This window comes from Dryobates pubescens, chromosome 15 (assembly GCF_014839835.1).
Source record: "Dryobates pubescens isolate bDryPub1 chromosome 15, bDryPub1.pri, whole genome shotgun sequence".
In the NCBI taxonomy this organism is placed as follows: Eukaryota; Metazoa; Chordata; class Aves; order Piciformes; family Picidae; genus Dryobates; species Dryobates pubescens.
Window position 1 is genome coordinate 453,403 of NC_071626.1, and position 16,849 is coordinate 470,251.

General features: G+C 55.7%; 1 protein-coding gene across 1 annotated transcript in view; it reads right to left on the reverse strand.

Annotated features, from left to right (window-relative positions):
• Window positions 1–16,277, reverse strand: part of MGAT4C (MGAT4 family member C) — a 70,038-nt gene extending 53,761 nt beyond the window's left edge. Inside the window, exon 1 of the mRNA XM_054168079.1 lies at window positions 16,016–16,277. The gene's annotated coding sequence lies outside the window, so the exon portion shown is untranslated. The remainder of the gene's footprint in view (window positions 1–16,015) is intronic.
• Window positions 16,278–16,849: the final 572 nt, after the last annotated feature.

The window sequence follows — 16,849 nt, forward strand, 5'->3', positions numbered from 1 at the left end:
CTCTGCAAACAAAGGCATGGGAAATGGAAACTATGAGGAAAAGAAACAGAAGCTGTGGGCACTGGCTCAGGCTGCCCAGGGAGGTGGTGGAGTCCTCCCCCTGGAGGGGTTCAAGAAAGCTGGGGCCATGGCTCCTGGGGCCATGGTGGGGGTGGGTCAATGGTTGGGCTTGATGGCTTCAGAGAGCTTTTCCAGCCCAAATTCCCTCTCAGGGGGCTGCAGAGAGCAATGAGGTCTCCTCTCAGCCCCCTCTTCTCCAGGCTAAATACCCCCAAGTCCCTCAGCTGCTCCTCCCCAGCCCTGTTCTCCAGACCCTTCCCCAGCTGTGTTGCCCTTCTCTGGCCCTGCTTCAGCCCCTGAGCGTCCTTGGAGCGAGAAGCTCAAGGCTGAAGCCAGGACTCAGCAGTGCCCAGCCCAGAAGCCCTCCCTGCCCTGCTCCTGCTGAGCCCAGCAGGTGAGGGGCAGCCCCAGCAGGGCCACTGTGCACTAACTCCAGTTTAGAAGACTCTTCACTCACTTTCAGTTTTGCTCACCCAGGAACAGTTCCCAGGGGGTGCAGTTGAGCCTGAGGTGAAGTTAGCAAACCCTTTCTTATGAGGTGCATGGCATCCCCCTGCCTATTTACAACTTGGCATCCTTGGGGTCTTCAGTCCAGAGAAAGCTTGAGGAAGATGAGAGAAAGTAGCTGGAGCCCCCTCGCTTGTTTGGGTTCTGCTGCCCTGCACACTGTTTAGATGGATGGAGAAGGTGCTGCTAGAGCTCAGCTGAGCTCAGCTGTTCAGCAAACACAGAGTGCTTGGCAAGTATCAGTTTCTGTTTGTGTGTATTCATACTAACCAAAGAGCAAAGCAATTATAAAGTTCCTAAACCCAATTACTGCAGATGCTTCAGGAGAAAACTGAAATGGCCAAGGTCCAGAGGCTGTCTCCTGAACAGCTCCTGAGTGCTTCCCAAGCAGCCCAGGAGAAGCAATAACATTTTAATTAGAAGCAACCCCTCATGTTTACCCTTCCCCAGCAAATGCAGAGCAGGGCAGAAGGTAAGCAAGGGACACCTCAGGTACTGCTAATTGTTTACACATCAGAAGTCAAAAGAGAGACTCTGCACATGGAGTTAGCCAAGCTCTAAGTGGTTGGTTTGCAGCTGGGAGAGGACAGATTGAGACTGGAGATGAGGAAGAGATTCTTGACAGCGAGGGAGGGGAGACTCTGGCACAGGCTGCCCAGGGAGGCTGTGGATGTCCTCCCCCTGGAGGTGTTCAAGGACAGGCTGGGTGAGACCTTGAGCAGCCTGGGCTGGTGGAGGTGTCCCTGCCAGTGAATCTCTGAGTAACAGAGCTCACCCCTGGTGCATGAAGTCAGCCAAGATCTGAATGATGCTACTGACAGAATTCACTCCTTGCACATGCAGTTAATCAAGCTCTCAGCGAGGTTGTTCCTAACAGAACCAACCCTTTCTTGCAAGCCTCCCCAGTGCACCAGAGGAAGGGCTAGGAAAGGTTTATAGATTCATGAATCACAGCATGGGTTGGGTGGGAAGGGACCTTAAAGCTCATCCAGCTCCAATCCCCTGCCGTGGGCAGGGACACCTCCCACCAGCCCAGGCTGCTCAAGGCCTTGGTCACCTCCAGGGAGGGACATCCACAGCCTCCCTGGGCAGCCTGTGCCAGAGTCTCCCCAGCCTCACTGTGCAGAATCTCTTCCTCACCTCCAGTTTCAATCTGCCCTCTCCCAGCTTCAATCCACCCTCTCTCACCCTACCCCTCCCAGCCCTTTCCCTACAAGTTGATCAACCCAAAGTGAAATCTTGGTGAGCTCTCTGCTGAGCAGCTCTTCATGGCCTTGAAATTCTCTACCTTTTTAAGGGCAAATAATGTTAGGAAGCTCTGCTAGTTTAAAAATAAGCTTTTTGAGGAAGCTTCTGGTTGCCAGCTGAAGGAGCTGGCACACAGAGCCTGGCTGCAGACACACTGCCCACAGCCAGCTCAAGGAACGTGGGGATGCTCAAAGGCTGATCCTCCTGAGATGGCCAGAGGCAAGGAGAGAAGCCTCATGCTTAATGCATCACTGCAGGGCTGGCTGTGAGGAACTGAGGCTTGATGGCAGATAGGAAAGGAAAGAAAAAAGTCATGATTCCAGCAGCAGGAAAGAAGGAACTTTGCAACTTCCATGAAGGACTTCTGAGTATTGAAGGGCTGTGATAAATAAATCCATTGGAAGTGAAGGACTTCTCCTTCAGCAGCTCAGAGGCAAGAAGCAGACTGATGCTGTGGTTTGAGAGCATCCAGGTAGTCAACAACATTGACTAACAGCCAGAGAAACATTTCTCACCGCTGCTTCTCACGTGCAGCCAGTGACAGGACAAGAGCAAGCAGCCTCCAGTTGTGCCAGGGGAGGCTCAGGTTGGGGATTAGGAGAAATTTCTCCCCAGCAAAGGGTTCCCAGGCACTGGCCCAGGCTGCCCAGGGAGGTGGTGGAGTCCCCATCCCTGGAGGGGTTTAAAAGAGGCAGAGATGTGGTTCTGAGGGCTGTGGTTTAGTGTCCGTGGTTCAGCAGCAGCGGTGGATTGTGAGCCCTAGCTGAGCAGTTGGACTCTTCCTCCCTCAGCAGTTCCATGGCTCTGTGATCCTATGACCATCACCTGCTCAGCAAGCACCAGAGGAGCCTTGGCTGAGCAGTGCTGAGTACTTTTGTGCCTTAGAAACCAAAACCCTCTTTAGGACTTGATGGGACAGTGAGCAAGGAGCTGCAGAGGGCTTTTGCTGGCATGGTCCTGCCAGTCGGTAAAGGCCGTGCCTGGATGGCTGGATGCTGGCAGCTGGAATTCCAGATGCACAGAGCAGGGCTGAGGGCTGGCAGCTGCCCTCACACAATGTCACACTTGAGCACAGACAACTGCTGCCCTGGCTTCACATCTAGATTCTAGTACAGCAGCTGGGGAGCTCTTGCTCTCTGGCCCTGGCAGCAGCTTGTGCAGCCCAGATCTGGAAGGGTCTGAAGCTGTGCAGATCTTTGCTGACATCTGAGGCGCAGGAGCTGCCAACACCCTGGCTGAGTGGCTCAGAACAAGGCAAGGAAACCAGGAATGCTGCCTCCAAAGGGATGATTGTCTTAAACCAAGGCAGATATGGAGGCTGCAGGGTTTGCCTCAGTACCAAATCAACTGGTGGGAAGGAGGAGAGTTGGGATCTTTGCTGGTTTGCATTGAAAGGGATGAGAGAGAGGTTTAATCATCTGCTTAATCACCCAGCCCGTGGGTGATTAACCAAACCTCAATGGAACCACTTAGCCAAACCACAACCAACGTAACCAAACCACAGCCAACCCAGCCATAACCAAGTTAACCAAACCACTTGAGCAAACCTCAACCAAACCATAACAACTAAGGGCATTCACAGATTGCATTGGGCTGGAAGGGAGCCTCCAAGGGCCTCTTGTCCAACCCCTACAGGCAGCAGGGACAGCTCCAGCTGGAGCAGGCTGCCCAGGGACACAGCCAGGCTGAGCTTGGATGTCCCCAGGGATGGAGCCTCAGCCCCCTCCCTGGGCAGCCTGTGCCAGTGTCTCCCCAGCCTCCCTCTGCAGAGCTTCCTCCTGATGTCCAACCTAACTCTGCCCTGCTCCAGTTCCAAACCATTGCCCCTGGGCCTATCCCCACAGCCCCTTCTGAACAGTCCCTCCCTCCCCAGCCTGCCTGCAGCTCCCCTGCAGGTCCTGAAGCCCCAAGAGCCTTTTCACTCTCAGTGCCTGTTGCAGGACTTTTCCTTCCCCCATTCAAGCTCTGCAGACCAAACGTCAGCCCCAGCAGATTCCAGGCTCAGTGTGGAAAGCAAGCTCAGCAAAGCCAGAGTCCTGCTGGCATCACTTCCAGAGGAAGCCTCAGCCCCCTCATCAAACCTGCTCCCATTTAGCAAGGCACACAGCAGCTGCCCTCTATGAAATGAGACAAACCCAAGGTTGAGAATAATCCTTTCTTGAGTCTAAATTATTCCATGGCTAATGACCCTTAATTGGCAGAATTATCTTTTTTGCCTCCAGTTCCTAATAGCTCAGGAATTATTCATTTAAAAGATTATTCTTTATTCCCTTGCAAATCTTTATTAATAAAGTTCCAGCTGGCCCTGTGGAGGCAGAGCCAGCAAAGAAGCCACCAGTTGCTGCCTTTGCTTCCTCAGACAAGGAAAGGTTTCCACTTAGAGCAATTATTTTAAGGCTAAAGTCCTCACTTTCTGCTCCAGCTCTTCCTGATGCCCCTGGATGTAGTGAGCAAACCAAGCACCCCAGAGAGAAGGGGAAATGGAGTTTCCTTCCTCACAAACACCAGCAGCAAACACCAGCAGGGGTGGTGCTAGGTCACACCGAGCCTGCTTGGCTGATGCTGGTTTAAAGCACTCATTCCAGAGCCAGAGGCAGCACTTTGCTGTCATCCTCCCTGTGTAACAGGCACAGAGTCCTGACTTTGGCTAGGGCAGAGTTCAGATTTTGGTTGGTTTGGTTTTTCCCCTTCAGAAGGAGCTGGGAAGCTGTAACCCCACAGTCTGCAGCCTCAGTTAATTGCCAGTCCAAGCAGCTGCCATCCAGACCACTGTTCTTAAACACCTCAGGCATTTGGATCAATCCTCTTTGGTTTATACAGGAAATTTCCTTTTCCCCTCACCTTCAGAAATTCAGCTCCAAAAAGCCTGGCTTCATGGAATCACAGAAGGGTTTGGGCTGGGAAAGCTCTCCCAGATCACCCAGTCCAGCATCAACCCAGCCCCACCATGGCCACCAAGCCCTGGCCCCAGCTGCCACAGCCACAGGGCTCTGAACACCTCCAGGGAGGGGACTCCACCACCTCCCTGGGCAGCCTCTGCCAGTCCCTGACCACTCCTGCAGCAAGGAAAGTTTTTCCTTACCTCCAACCTGACCTTTCTGCTGGCTCCTGTTCAGCTGCTGCCACCCAGCACCCCCAGGTCCTTTCCTGCTGGGCACTTTCCAGCCTCTCTGCCCCCAGCCTGCAGCCTTCCTGGGTGGTTGTGCCCCAAGTGCAGCACCCAGCACTTGGCCTTGCTGACCCTCACACCACTGCCCCTGGCTCATGGATGCAGCCTGGCCAGGTCCCTCTGCAGAGCCTGGCTGAGGCTGCCAGGCCATTGGTGAAGATGTTCAACAGAGCTGGCCCAGCACTGAGCCCTGGGCAGCACCACTGGTGCCTGGCAGCCAGCTGGAGGCATCTCCATTCCCCACCACTCCTTGGCCATCAGCCAGCTCCTAAGCCAGAGGCTCAGCCCCTCCAGAGCCTGCTTGGAGCAGCAGTGATCAGGGGTGGAGACACAAAGGGTGAGAGAGCAGGGGGTGGGGGAGCTGGGGGCTCCCAGGCAGCTGGGAACCAGCAGGATTTATTTTTTCCTCATTGCAAATTCTCCTGCTGTTTTGTATTAATTAGGGTAATTGATAACAGTTATAAAGATATCTGGCATTTTAATCATGCAGATATGTCTTTTGCTGTCAGAAGGGAAAATTAAACCAGCCAGGAGTCTTTTATTTGCAGGGCTAGCTGGGCAGGAAATTAAAGCAGAGCTGGTCAGGAATGAGAGACAGATCCAGCTGAGGAGATCAGAGATGTGGGTCACAGGGAAGAGGAGACCTTGAGGAAGGTCAGGGGGGTCTCAAGCTGTTGCTGTGTAGACATTACAAGCAAGTTGAAACTCATCCTGCTGGGCTTGGTGGCTCCTAATGCTGCCACTTAGGCAGAGGTTCCTCACACATTTGCTGCTGTCCCCATCAGTGAAGAGGGAAGACAGCACAGCAGCCACTGAGCAAGCTCTGCCTTGCAGGGAGATGGCAGAACACAGAATGGTTTGGGTTGGGAAAGATCTCTGAGCTCATCCAGTCCAGCATCAACCCAGCACCACCACAGGACTGCCACAGAGAAGAGAGGAAAATAAAGCACACAGAGAGATGGACACAGAGACAGAGAATTGTTTAGGCTGGAAAGGACCTCCAAGAACATCCACTCCAACCAGCAACCCAACCCCACCATGGCCACCAAACCCTGGCCCCAGCTGCCATGGCCACAGGGTTCTGGAACCCCTCCAGGCATGGGGACTCCACCACCTCCCTGGGCAGCCTGGGACAGTCCCTGACCACTCTGCCACCAAAGAAGTTTTCCATCGCATCCAACCTCACCCTCCCCTGGCTCAATTTCAGGCCATTTCCTCTCCTTCTATCACCTGAGACTAAGGAGCAGAGCCCAAGCCCCACTTCATTGCAGCCTCCTCTCAGGGAGCTGCAGAGGGCAATAAGGTCTCCCTCAGCCTCCTCTTCTCCAGGCTGAACACCCCCAGGGCCCTCAGCTGTTCCTCCCCAGCCCTGTTCCCCAGACCCTTCCCCACTTGCTTGCCCTTCTCTGGCCCTGCTCCAGCCCCTCAATGTCCTTCTGGGAGTGAGAAGCCCAAAACTGAGCCCAGCACTCAAGCTCCTTCTCCTCTCTTACTCAGCAGTAAGGGCTGGGAAGAAGGTGCAACACCTCACGCTGCCTGTGAAGCAAAGGATGAATGCACAGCATCCAACCACCGTCAGGTGCTGCAGACACCTCACAGATATCTCCTCCACCCAGCAGGGAGAGCAACTCCACCTTCATTACAGTTACAAGCAGGAGCATCCTTTGCCTCACTGCTCACAGAGCTGAGCTGGCATCTCCTTTCCTTCCGTGATGTGGCTGTTCAGACCCTGAGCTCCCCCTCTGCCATCAGTCCTCAACAGAAGCACTAAAAGGGGAATCTCACCGGCTGCTCGGACCACCAGCACGCTGACACCAATGTGCTGGGTGGCAAGTGGCATTTATTACTGGTTGTTATCACCTTTTATAACCCTGGGGGTACAGTGTCACACCCATCTGCTTACAGCATGGCCTGGGTGCCATAGGCTGTTAGAAAACCCTTATCTTCCCCTCCAGATCTTGCGCTCGCCGGCCCCAGCTCTCCACAGCGTGGGCTGAAAGGACAGGCTCCGCTTTCCCTGCCCCCCGAGAAAGACACCACGGCTAGCTCAGGGATTAGAAAAGCTGACTGTGCATTTACAAGCATGCATAGGAAGCAGATTGCATGTAACACCACAAAGACAGGGATTTTACAATATATACAGGAATATACAGCAAATGAGCTCAACCAGAAACCAGACCCCCACCAGGGGCTTCCCCCTGGGCCCCCTTCACCCCCCTACCTCCCTTCTCCCCCCCAAAGAGGTAGACAAAGGAGACAAGGGTGGTTAGCAGGGCAGGAAAGAAAGAAGAGAGGCCTGGGACAGGACTTAGTTCTGATCTCTTAGTTGGCCAGAAACCCAGAAGCAGTCCAGCCGAAAGGAACAGCGAAGGAAAGGAAACTGAAAGTCCCAGCTCCCCTGGGTCCCAGACCTTAATCAGCCAATGAAGTTCGTTCAGAATACCAAAATGTTTTGTAAACATTTAGCCAGTGTGCCCCTCCCTTAAAGGCACGGCCTCAAACGCTCACAAGTCGACTGAAAAGCAAAGGCTGGCAGAGCCTGGCTGAAGGAAGGACAGGAAGCAAAGCAGAGAAGGGAAGAGGCAGAGCCTGGGAAGGCTCAGTGCTGAGCAGGGAACAGCTAAAACTCACCAAGAGTGCTCCCTGCCCGAGGCTCCAAGTGAGAAAGGCCAAAGGCCATCTGAGCAGAGGGACAAAGAGCAAGGCAGTGATAAATAAACTTTCCATCCTGATAGGCCTTGGGGGTGCCAGCTGCTGACAAACTGCCCAGGAACCAGCACTGGGCACTGGCAGCCCAGAGCCAGCTGCTGCTGCCAGAGCAGGGAGAGCAGCAGCACAGGGAGGGGATTCTGCCCCTCTGCTCGGCCCCCAGCTGCAGCACTGCCTCCAGTTCTGGAGCCCCCAGACCAATAGAGATGTGGAGCTGCTGGAGAGGCTCCAGAGGGGCCACAAAGATGATCAGAGGCTGCAGAACCTCCCCTGTGGGACAGGCTGGGAGAGCTGGGGCTGTGCAGCCTGGAGAAGAGAAGGCTCCAAGGAGACCTCAGAGCAGCCTTCCAGTACCTGAAGGGCTCCAGGAGAGCTGGGGAGGGACTTGTGACAAGGGCTGGGAGTGACAGGATGAGGGACAAGGGCTTTGAGCTGGGAGAGAGGAGACTGAGACTGGAGATGAGGAAGAGATTCTTGGCAGTGAGGCTGGGGAGAGCCTGGCACAGGCTGCCCAGGGAGGCTGTGGCTGCCTCCTGCCTGGAGGAGCTCAAGGCCAGGCTGGATGAGGCCCTGAGCAGCCTGGGCTGGTGGGAGGGGTCCCTGCCTGTGGCAGGGGGCTGGAGCTGGCTGAGCTGTGAGGTCCCTTCCAAGCCATTCCATAGCTCTGGGTTTTCCAGCTGGCTTTAGAGGCCAGCAGAATGCTTCCTGCTCATGCACTGCTTAAAATTCTGTGCCATGTAAACAGGCATTCAGGGTTTGATCTTTCCTGAGCAGCCCTGAACAAATAGACTATAAAAGATAATTTTGCATGCACTTATGATGGGATTATGACTCAGCACAAGCTCCAGATGAATATAATCACCCTACTGCCTCTCTTGTCTCTTTTTTCTCCCTGGGAGAAGCTTGACAAAAGGCAAGCAAAGGTTTGGAAACTCTGCAGTTAGGTTTTGCTAAACAACAGAAAAATATTGATGTGGGAGGGAATTGTGCAAATAAACTCAGAGCTCCTGCAGGAGGCAGCTCCTGGAGCACAGCAGTGGTAGTTCCACCCTCCCCAGACGTCTGGAGTAGGAAATGCCTCTCTCTCCATTCCTTCTTTCCATTCCAGCAACTTCCTCTGACTCACAGGGAAGGAAGGTTCCACATTACCCCTGGGGAGCTGCCTGTGCCTGTGACCTCCCAGCTGAGAGGCTACTCTCTGCCTTTCAGGACCCTCCCGGCCTCAGAATCTGTTTCCAAGACAAAAGATTTTGTCTCAGACACGCAGCAGCGAGTCAGGAGGTGGCACTTGGGTCCCTGACTCTGCTGCCAGGTCGCTGGCAGGCCTGGCTCAACTCCTGGAAGATCCACAGAGGTCTTCTCACCTGCCCCTTGCCTGCCTAGTCCAGGGTCACTCAGGTTGCAGCTGGCTGAGGTCTTCTCACCTACAGTAAGTCTGAGCAGGCTGCCCAGGGAAGTGGTAGAGACACTCGAGGTCAGGCTTGCTGAGGCTCCGAGTACCCTGCTCCAGCTGGGGCTGTCCCTGCTCGCCCCTGGGGTCACACTGGGGGACCTTGAAGGTCCCTCCCAGCAGCGCATTCTGTGGTGCCACATCCATCCCACCTTGGGGGCTTGCCTCCTGCTGGCTTCTGCAGCCCTGCCAGCCTCAGAGTACACTCCAGAAGCTCTTCTGGGCTGAGTGTGCTGAGTTTTGAGGAAGAACTTTCCTCCTGCAGGGAAAGTGACTCCTGCGGACGTGCGCTGGGCACCGGAGCGCCAGCAGGGAGCTCTCCTCTGTGCTGCCGGGCTCCTGCCTTCCCACCGCGGCAAACTGAGTGGAGAGGCTCTGCAGTCAGACCATCTGCTGGTGTCAGAGCCCCTCACAAGTGCCATCTCTGCGTTCTGCTGGGATGAGCAGAAATCCTTCCAACTGCCCCTCGGAGCGAGCGGCAGCGGGGCTCTGCCGGCCGGGAACACAGAGCCCACGTGCCAAGCCCAGCTGCAGGCTGTCTGCAAACCTGACTCAAGCACAAAAACAGAGCCAGGGAATTCTTTCAGCTGGAGAAGACCTCTAAGGTCACCGAGTCCAACCATGCCACAGAGCAGTGCACTGCAGGTGGAACTGGTCTAGGTTGCAGCTTTGCTATGATCTTATCCTCTCCCCTTGATTTATTCCCATGCCCAGCTCTCCCCCACTGCAGCCCTCAGCCAGTCAACCAAAACTGAGCCCAGGAATCATTTCACAAAACCTGAGGCTTTAAAAGGCAGCCAGCACTGGGAAGCCCTGAGCCAGGGACAGCATCACAGACTGCACTGGGCTGGAAGGGAGCCTCCAAGGGCATCCTGTCCACCCCCTGCAGGCAGCAGGGACAGCTCCAGCTGGAGCAGGCTGCCCAGGGACACAGCCAGGCTGAGCTTGGATGTCCCCAGGGATGGAGCCTCAGCCCCCTCCCTGGGCAGCCTGTGCCAGTGTCTCCCCAGCCTCCCTGTGCAGAGCTTCCTCCTGATGTCCAACCTAACTCTGCCCTGCTGCAGTTCCAAACCATTGCCCCTGGGCCTATCCCCACAGCCCCTTCTGAGCAGTCCCTCCCCAGCTGCCTGCAGCTCCCCTGCAGACACTGAAATGCAGCTCTGAGGTCTCCCTGGAGCCTTCTCCTCTCCATGCTGAACAGTCCCAACTCTCAGCCTGACCCCACAGTAGAGGTTCTCCATCCCTCTGATCATCCTGGTGGCCTCCTCTGGACCCTCTCCACCAGGACTACATCTCCCTTGTGCTGGGGCCCCCAGAGCTGGACACAGTAACATGTCCCTCAGAAACTCAGCAATTGCTTCAGACAATGAAATTGCTGTAAGTGAAGCAGCCAGGACCAGCAGTGTGCAGTAGCCTCAGCTCAGAGGCAGTGTCCAGGCTGGGTTCTCCTTTCCCCAGAAAGCTCAGTCATGATGGTACCAATAATAAAAAGATAATCTTGGAGCCTCCTGTGGCAGCAGAAGGTGCTGAGGATTTCAGTTCAGAAGGCTCTTGAGCTGTAGCCAAATGAATAGAAATCATTCTGGGAAGGAAATATTTGACAGTGTGTACAGAGAGCAGCAGCTGAACAGCAGAGCAAGGCTGGAGAGTCTCCCCCTGCACCTCCAGCAAGGAGCTCAGCAGCTGCTCTGCTGTGGGGCTGCTGAACCTGGCAACAATTTCTTCCTCCAGAGCAAATTCAAATACTAGAGAAAAGCCACAAAAACCCCTAAGAAAACTACCCCAGCCCAACAACCTCAGGGCAAAGCTTCAGGCCTTGAGCTATACTCATGTCTTTACCCACCCTGTGAATGCCTCTTCCCTGGGGGTGTTCAAGGCCAGGCTGGATGGGACCTTGAGCAGCCTGTGCTGGTGGGAGGTGTCCCTGCCCATGGCAGGGGGCTGGAGCTGGATGAGCTTTGGGGTCCCTTCCAACCCAACCCATGCTGTGGTCCATGAGCACCAGGGGCAGGGCTCCCTTGCAGTAGTCCTACTTGCAGATGGTGGAAGGCTGAGACCACAAGACAATGGCCAGCACAAAACCAGTGGCCAGCATGGCACAAATTCTCCAGGTGAGCTTAGTATCCTAAATGAAATCCTGAAGAGCCCTGAGAGAGTGTCAGAGTCTGGCAAACCTGACTGGGAACACGTCCTAGAGCCCAGAGAATGAAGATCCTTCTCCAACCATCCCACATCCTCCTCATGCTGGGAGCCACACAACAGCCTAGGAGTTCCTCAGCTCCAAGGCTTCTCCTGCTCAGGCAATTTCCACAGGGAGTACTTCAGGGATAATTCTATTTCCTGGCCAGAAGATTTCTTTTCCCAGATGTCTAAATGAGCAGAGTGAACAAAGTTCTCTTTGCTTCCCCTTTCTGCCCTGTTAAATTGTATAATGGCAGGTTGCAGGGGGTCACATCAGGCTGGGGAGCTCAGGCTGACAACACATGGCACAGGGATGCACTCCATTAGTGCTCAAGTGAGGAAGCAATGGGAGCCAGAGCACTTCCTCAGTGTTACATGTCCATCATCTGCTCCAGCAGTGGCCTCTGGAGCAGCTGGGTCAAGTGTCTGCAGCAAGAGGATATTTGTGTTGTCTGATCTGCTAATTAACAGTGCCACAGGGCCACAGAATCCCAGACCATCCAGTCCAGTATCAACCCAGCACCACCATGGACACCAAACCATGGCCTGAAGCACCACATCCACAGGGTTCTGGACCACCTCCAGGCATGGGGACTCCACCACCTCCCTGGGCAGCCTCTGCCAGTTCCTGACCACTCTTGCACCAAAGAAGTTTTTCCTCACATCCAACCTAAGCCTCCCCTGGCACAGTCTCAGGCCATTGCCTCTCCTTCTACCATCTGAGACTAGAAGAGCCCAACCCCCAGAGCTCACTGAAGCCTCCTCTCAGGGAGCTGTAGAGAGCAATGAGGTCTCCCTCAGCCTCCTCCCCAGCCCTGTTCTCCAGACCCTTCCCCAGCTTGGTTCTCCTCTGCACACTCTCCAGCAACTCAGTGGCCATGGAGGCATTGGGCTGGTTGGACTGAATGATCTTAGAGGCCTTTTCCAACCCAAACCCTTCTATGAGCCTGAGAAGCCTGGGGAAGGCTCAGTTACTGCGCAGAGCTCCTTTGAAAAACAGCCTGCTGATGGTAGGAGCTTCTGGGGAGAGCTTAGTGAAAGCCTCTTTGCCTCAGTCCTCCTGAGGTCTGTAGGAAAGGAAGCACTTGAGCAGAGTTCACTGGAAACAGGACACAATCAGTCTCTCTCCTTTTTCCTTCAGCCTTTCCAAGGCTCTGGAGGAAAGGGACATTCAGGGGCTGCATATCCTGCCAGTAGTTATTAGGAATGCCTTGGGAAGGTTGGATTCCACAGACAGGACAAAGCCAGCAGCGTTTTCTGGTGCCTTTATCTCAGACTTGCTGATTTTAACCCTTCTGGCTTCTAACAGCTCCTTCTGCCCCTATCTCTCTGGTACTGCCTGGCTGCTTGCTTTCAGCAGTGCACTCCAAGGAGATGGCAACCATCTGTCCCTTGGGCCTGGGTACCCAGCTGAGTTTGCCTTCTGCACTCTCAGCAGGCCATGCCCAGCCTCATTCAGCCTTTACTGCTGGCTGCAGGATGGCAGCAAAGGCACTGGACCAGCAGCTACAGGTAAGGGGCTTGGATGGATGTTTCTTTCAGGGTGTAATCCTTGCTTAGCATCTCTGTTTGTGCCCAAGCCTCGGAGCTTGCTCCCGGGGATGCTGCCAGCTCAGAGTCCAGGAGTGCAGCTGGAATGCGGCAGCGCTTTGCCACAGCTGCAGCAGCTCCCGCGCTTCGAAAGCGTCTGGCAGCATCTGCAGCTGGAGAGCTGCCGGGCGGAGCTCAGCCTGCCCCGCAGCTCCAGGCGCGGGGCTCCGCCTGCCCCTGACGGCCGGGCGCGGAGCTCCGCCAGCCCCGGCGCTGCCGGCGAGCAAGGAGCGCCTCAGAGCGGGAGGCAGCAGCCGCAGCTCCCCTTGGAACGCAGAACTCGAAAAGGGAAACAACTCCGCCCTAAAGCTTCTGCTACAAGCCCCGGGTATGGTATAAACCCCTCGGGCTTCGCGGTGCAGCTCCCGGAGCCTGCCAGCAGAGCTGCAACCACAACAGGCTGCCTGTGCACACCTGGCACCAAGACTGGCACGGTGCAACATCCCGACTCCCTGTGCCCAACACAGGCTGCTTGTGCACACCTGGCACCAAGACTGGCACAGTGCAACATCCCGACTCCCTGTGCCCAACACAGGCTGCTTGTGCACACCTGGCACCAAGACTGGCACAGTGCAACATCCCGACTCCCTGTGCCCAACACAGGCTGCTTGTGCACACCTGGCACCAAGACTGGCACAGTGCAACATCCCGACTCCCTGTGCCCAACAGGCTGCTTGTGCACACCTGGCACCAAGACTGGCATGGTGCAACATCCCGACTCCCTGTGCCCAACAGGCTGCTTGTGCACACCTGGCACCAGAGACTGGCACAGTGCAACATCCCGACTCCCTGTGCCCAACACAGGCTCCTTGTGCACACCTGGCACCAGAGACTGGCACAGTGCAACATCCCGACTCCCTGTGCCCAACAGGCTGCTTGTGCACACCTGGCACCAGAGACTGGCACAGTGCAACATCCCGACTCCCTGTGCCCAACACAGGCTGCTTGTGCACACCTGGCACCAAGACTGGCACAGTGCAACATCCCGACTCCCTGTGCCCAACAGGCTGCTTGTGCACACCTGGCACCAGAGACTGGCACAGTGCAACATCCCGACTCCCTGTGCCCAACACAGGCTGCTTGTGCACACCTGGCACCCGAGACTGGCACAGTGCAACATCCCGACTCCCTGTGCCCAACACAGGCTGCTTGTGCACACCTGGCACCAAGACTGGCACAGTGCAACATCCCGACTCCCTGTGCCCAACACAGGCTGCTTGTGCACACCTGGCACCAGAGACTGGCACAGTGCAACATCCCGACTCCCTGTGCCCAACAGGCTGCTTGTGCATACCTGGCACCAAGACTGGCACAGTGCAACATCCCAACTCCCTGTGCCCAACACAGGCTGCTTGTGCACACCTGGCACCAAGACTGGCACAGTGCAACATCCCGACTCCCTGTGCCCAACACAGGCTGCTTGTGCACACCTGGCACCAGAGACTGGCACAGTGCAACATCCCGACTCCCTGTGCCCAACACAGGCTGCTTGTGCACACCTGGCACCAGAGACTGGCACAGTGCAACATCCCAACTCCCTGTGCCCAACACAGGCTGCTTGTGCACACCTGGCACCAAGACTGGCACAGTGCAACATCCCGACTCCCTGTGCCCAACACAGGCTGCTTGTGCACACCTGGCACCAGAGACTGGCACAGTGCAACATCCCGACTCCCTGTGCCCAACACAGGCTGCTTGTGCACACCTGGCACCAAGACTGGCACAGTGCAACATCCCGACTCCCTGTGCCCAACACAGGCTGCTTGTGCACACCTGGCACCAGAGGCTGGCACAGTGCAACATCCCGACTCCCTGTGCCCAACACAGGCTGCTTGTGCACACCTGGCACCAAGACTGGCACAGTGCAACATCCCAACTCCCTGTGCCCAACAGGCTGCTTGTGCACACCTGGCACCAGAGACTGGCACAGTGCAACATCCCAACTCCCTGTGCCCATGGCTGGACCATGAGAGGAAAGAACCAAACATCTCAACTCCACTTCAGAGGGAGTTCTGCTCATGCTCAGGTTCGGAGAAGGTTTTGCAGGCTGAGTACTTCCCTAGAGCAAACTGAGAAGCCAGAAATGGGATCGGTTTGGGCTGCTTGTTATTCATTGCTTTAGAAACAAACCAAACCAACCACCCCCCCAGCAACAACAATGAAACCAAACCAAACCCAACCCCAACCCAGCACTGGGCAAGGTTCTGCAGAGTGATGCTAACAAAATTCAAAGCAGAAGGAGGATTTTTGCCGTGATTGTTGTTTCAGGGAAACAACAACAACCACCACCCCACCACCCTCCGCCGGCAAAGGTTTAGCACAGTAATTATCTCCACAAGAACTAACCCCAGAGGTGAGCACTGTCCATGCAGTGCTCCAGAAACAAGCAACACAGGAAGAGGTTCTGCAGAGGGATTGCCTCCAACAGTTTGAGCTTGGCACTGGGGAAGGTTTTGCACAGTAATCCCCCACAGCAAACGCCAAATCGGGAAGTTTCCTGGTGGCTTTTTGAAATGTTTGTTGGGTTTCCCCCCCCTGCTTATTGTTGTTTTCCCAACCAACGCTGGAGAAGGTTTTGCAGAGTGATGCTAACAGATTCCAAACCAGAAGCAGGATTTGGGGTGCTGCTATTATTTTTTTGCTGTTCGTTATTCACTGCTTCAGGGGGGAAACAGATAAATAACACACCCCCCCCCAAGGATGGGAAAGGTTTTGCACCGCAGTGATCTCTACCCCCCTGCCATCGGAAGTATCATTCTTCCCCTGCGCTGCTCTCTGTTGATGGTTTCCGCACAGCCCAGCACGCCCTGGCCGGCCGGGCTGGCCCCGCGGCCGCGCTCCGCGCAGCCCAAGCGCTTCTGCCTCTCCGGCTTAAGGCTGGGGCTGGTTTTGCCCGGGGGGAGCAGGGTTGCTGACAAAGCACATCTCCCGCGGGAGCTCAGGGAGCTTCGCCTGCAAGCGGGCAGCCGTAAAGCTCCATCGATCACTCCCTGCTGATCACTTAGTTCACATCTTGCTTAATGCCCCTGGGCTGCTGCTTCATTAGCTCATCCCCCGCTAAAGGGTGCGGGCGAGGGATGGGTGGAGAGGGAACCACCTACCTTCAGCCACAGCCTGCCCCGCACCGAGAAGCCATCGGGAGAGCTGGCAGCGTCCTCTGAGCTGCTGCCCGCGGAGCCAGCACCTGATGGAGAGTTTCGTTCCCCCTGCTGAGCACTCCAGAAGCAAATCAGCAGCATTGAAAGATCTCCCGGGACGTGAGAGCTCCCTGGATCCCTGCGTGCCTCCCGGGCCCGGGGGCTGCCGAGCTGCTGGCGGTGCGCACGCAGCACTGAGGATGAATTGGGGTGGAGGGGCGGAAGAGAAGAGCTGGAGAGATAGATTAGGGCTGGCGAAGTTGAAATGGTCTCTGCTCCCGAGCGTCTCCTCCGCAGTCTGCCAGCCTGTTTGCTGGGAAGAAGCTAGATGGCAGACTGCCTCAGCCCGGGCTGCAGCCTTTGCAATCAAGGAAAAATCCTCTCGTTACCTAAGCTAATGTGGCTGCAGCTCGAGCTGGGCTTCCAAGTGTCTGCTAGCAGCAGATTCAGTCTCACTGCTGCCTGCTTTCATGCCACAGGTTAGAAAAGACACAAACCCCCTCAACAGCAACGGACCTCAAACAGAACACCCAACCCAAAGGGAAATTGAACCACAGCAGCACAAGCAGCACCACCCAGGAGCTTTCTGCTGCCTGAGAGAAATACTCAAGTTTTCAAGCTGCTAGACACCAGCACCTTCCATCAGGGAATGCTTTGGGTTGGGAGGGAGCTTCAAGCTCGTCCAGCTCCAAGCCCCTGCCGTGGGCAGGGACACCTCCCACCAGCCCAGGTTGCTCAAGGCATCAGCCAGCCTGGCCTTGAACACTTCCAGGGATGAAGTGTCCACAACTTCCCTGG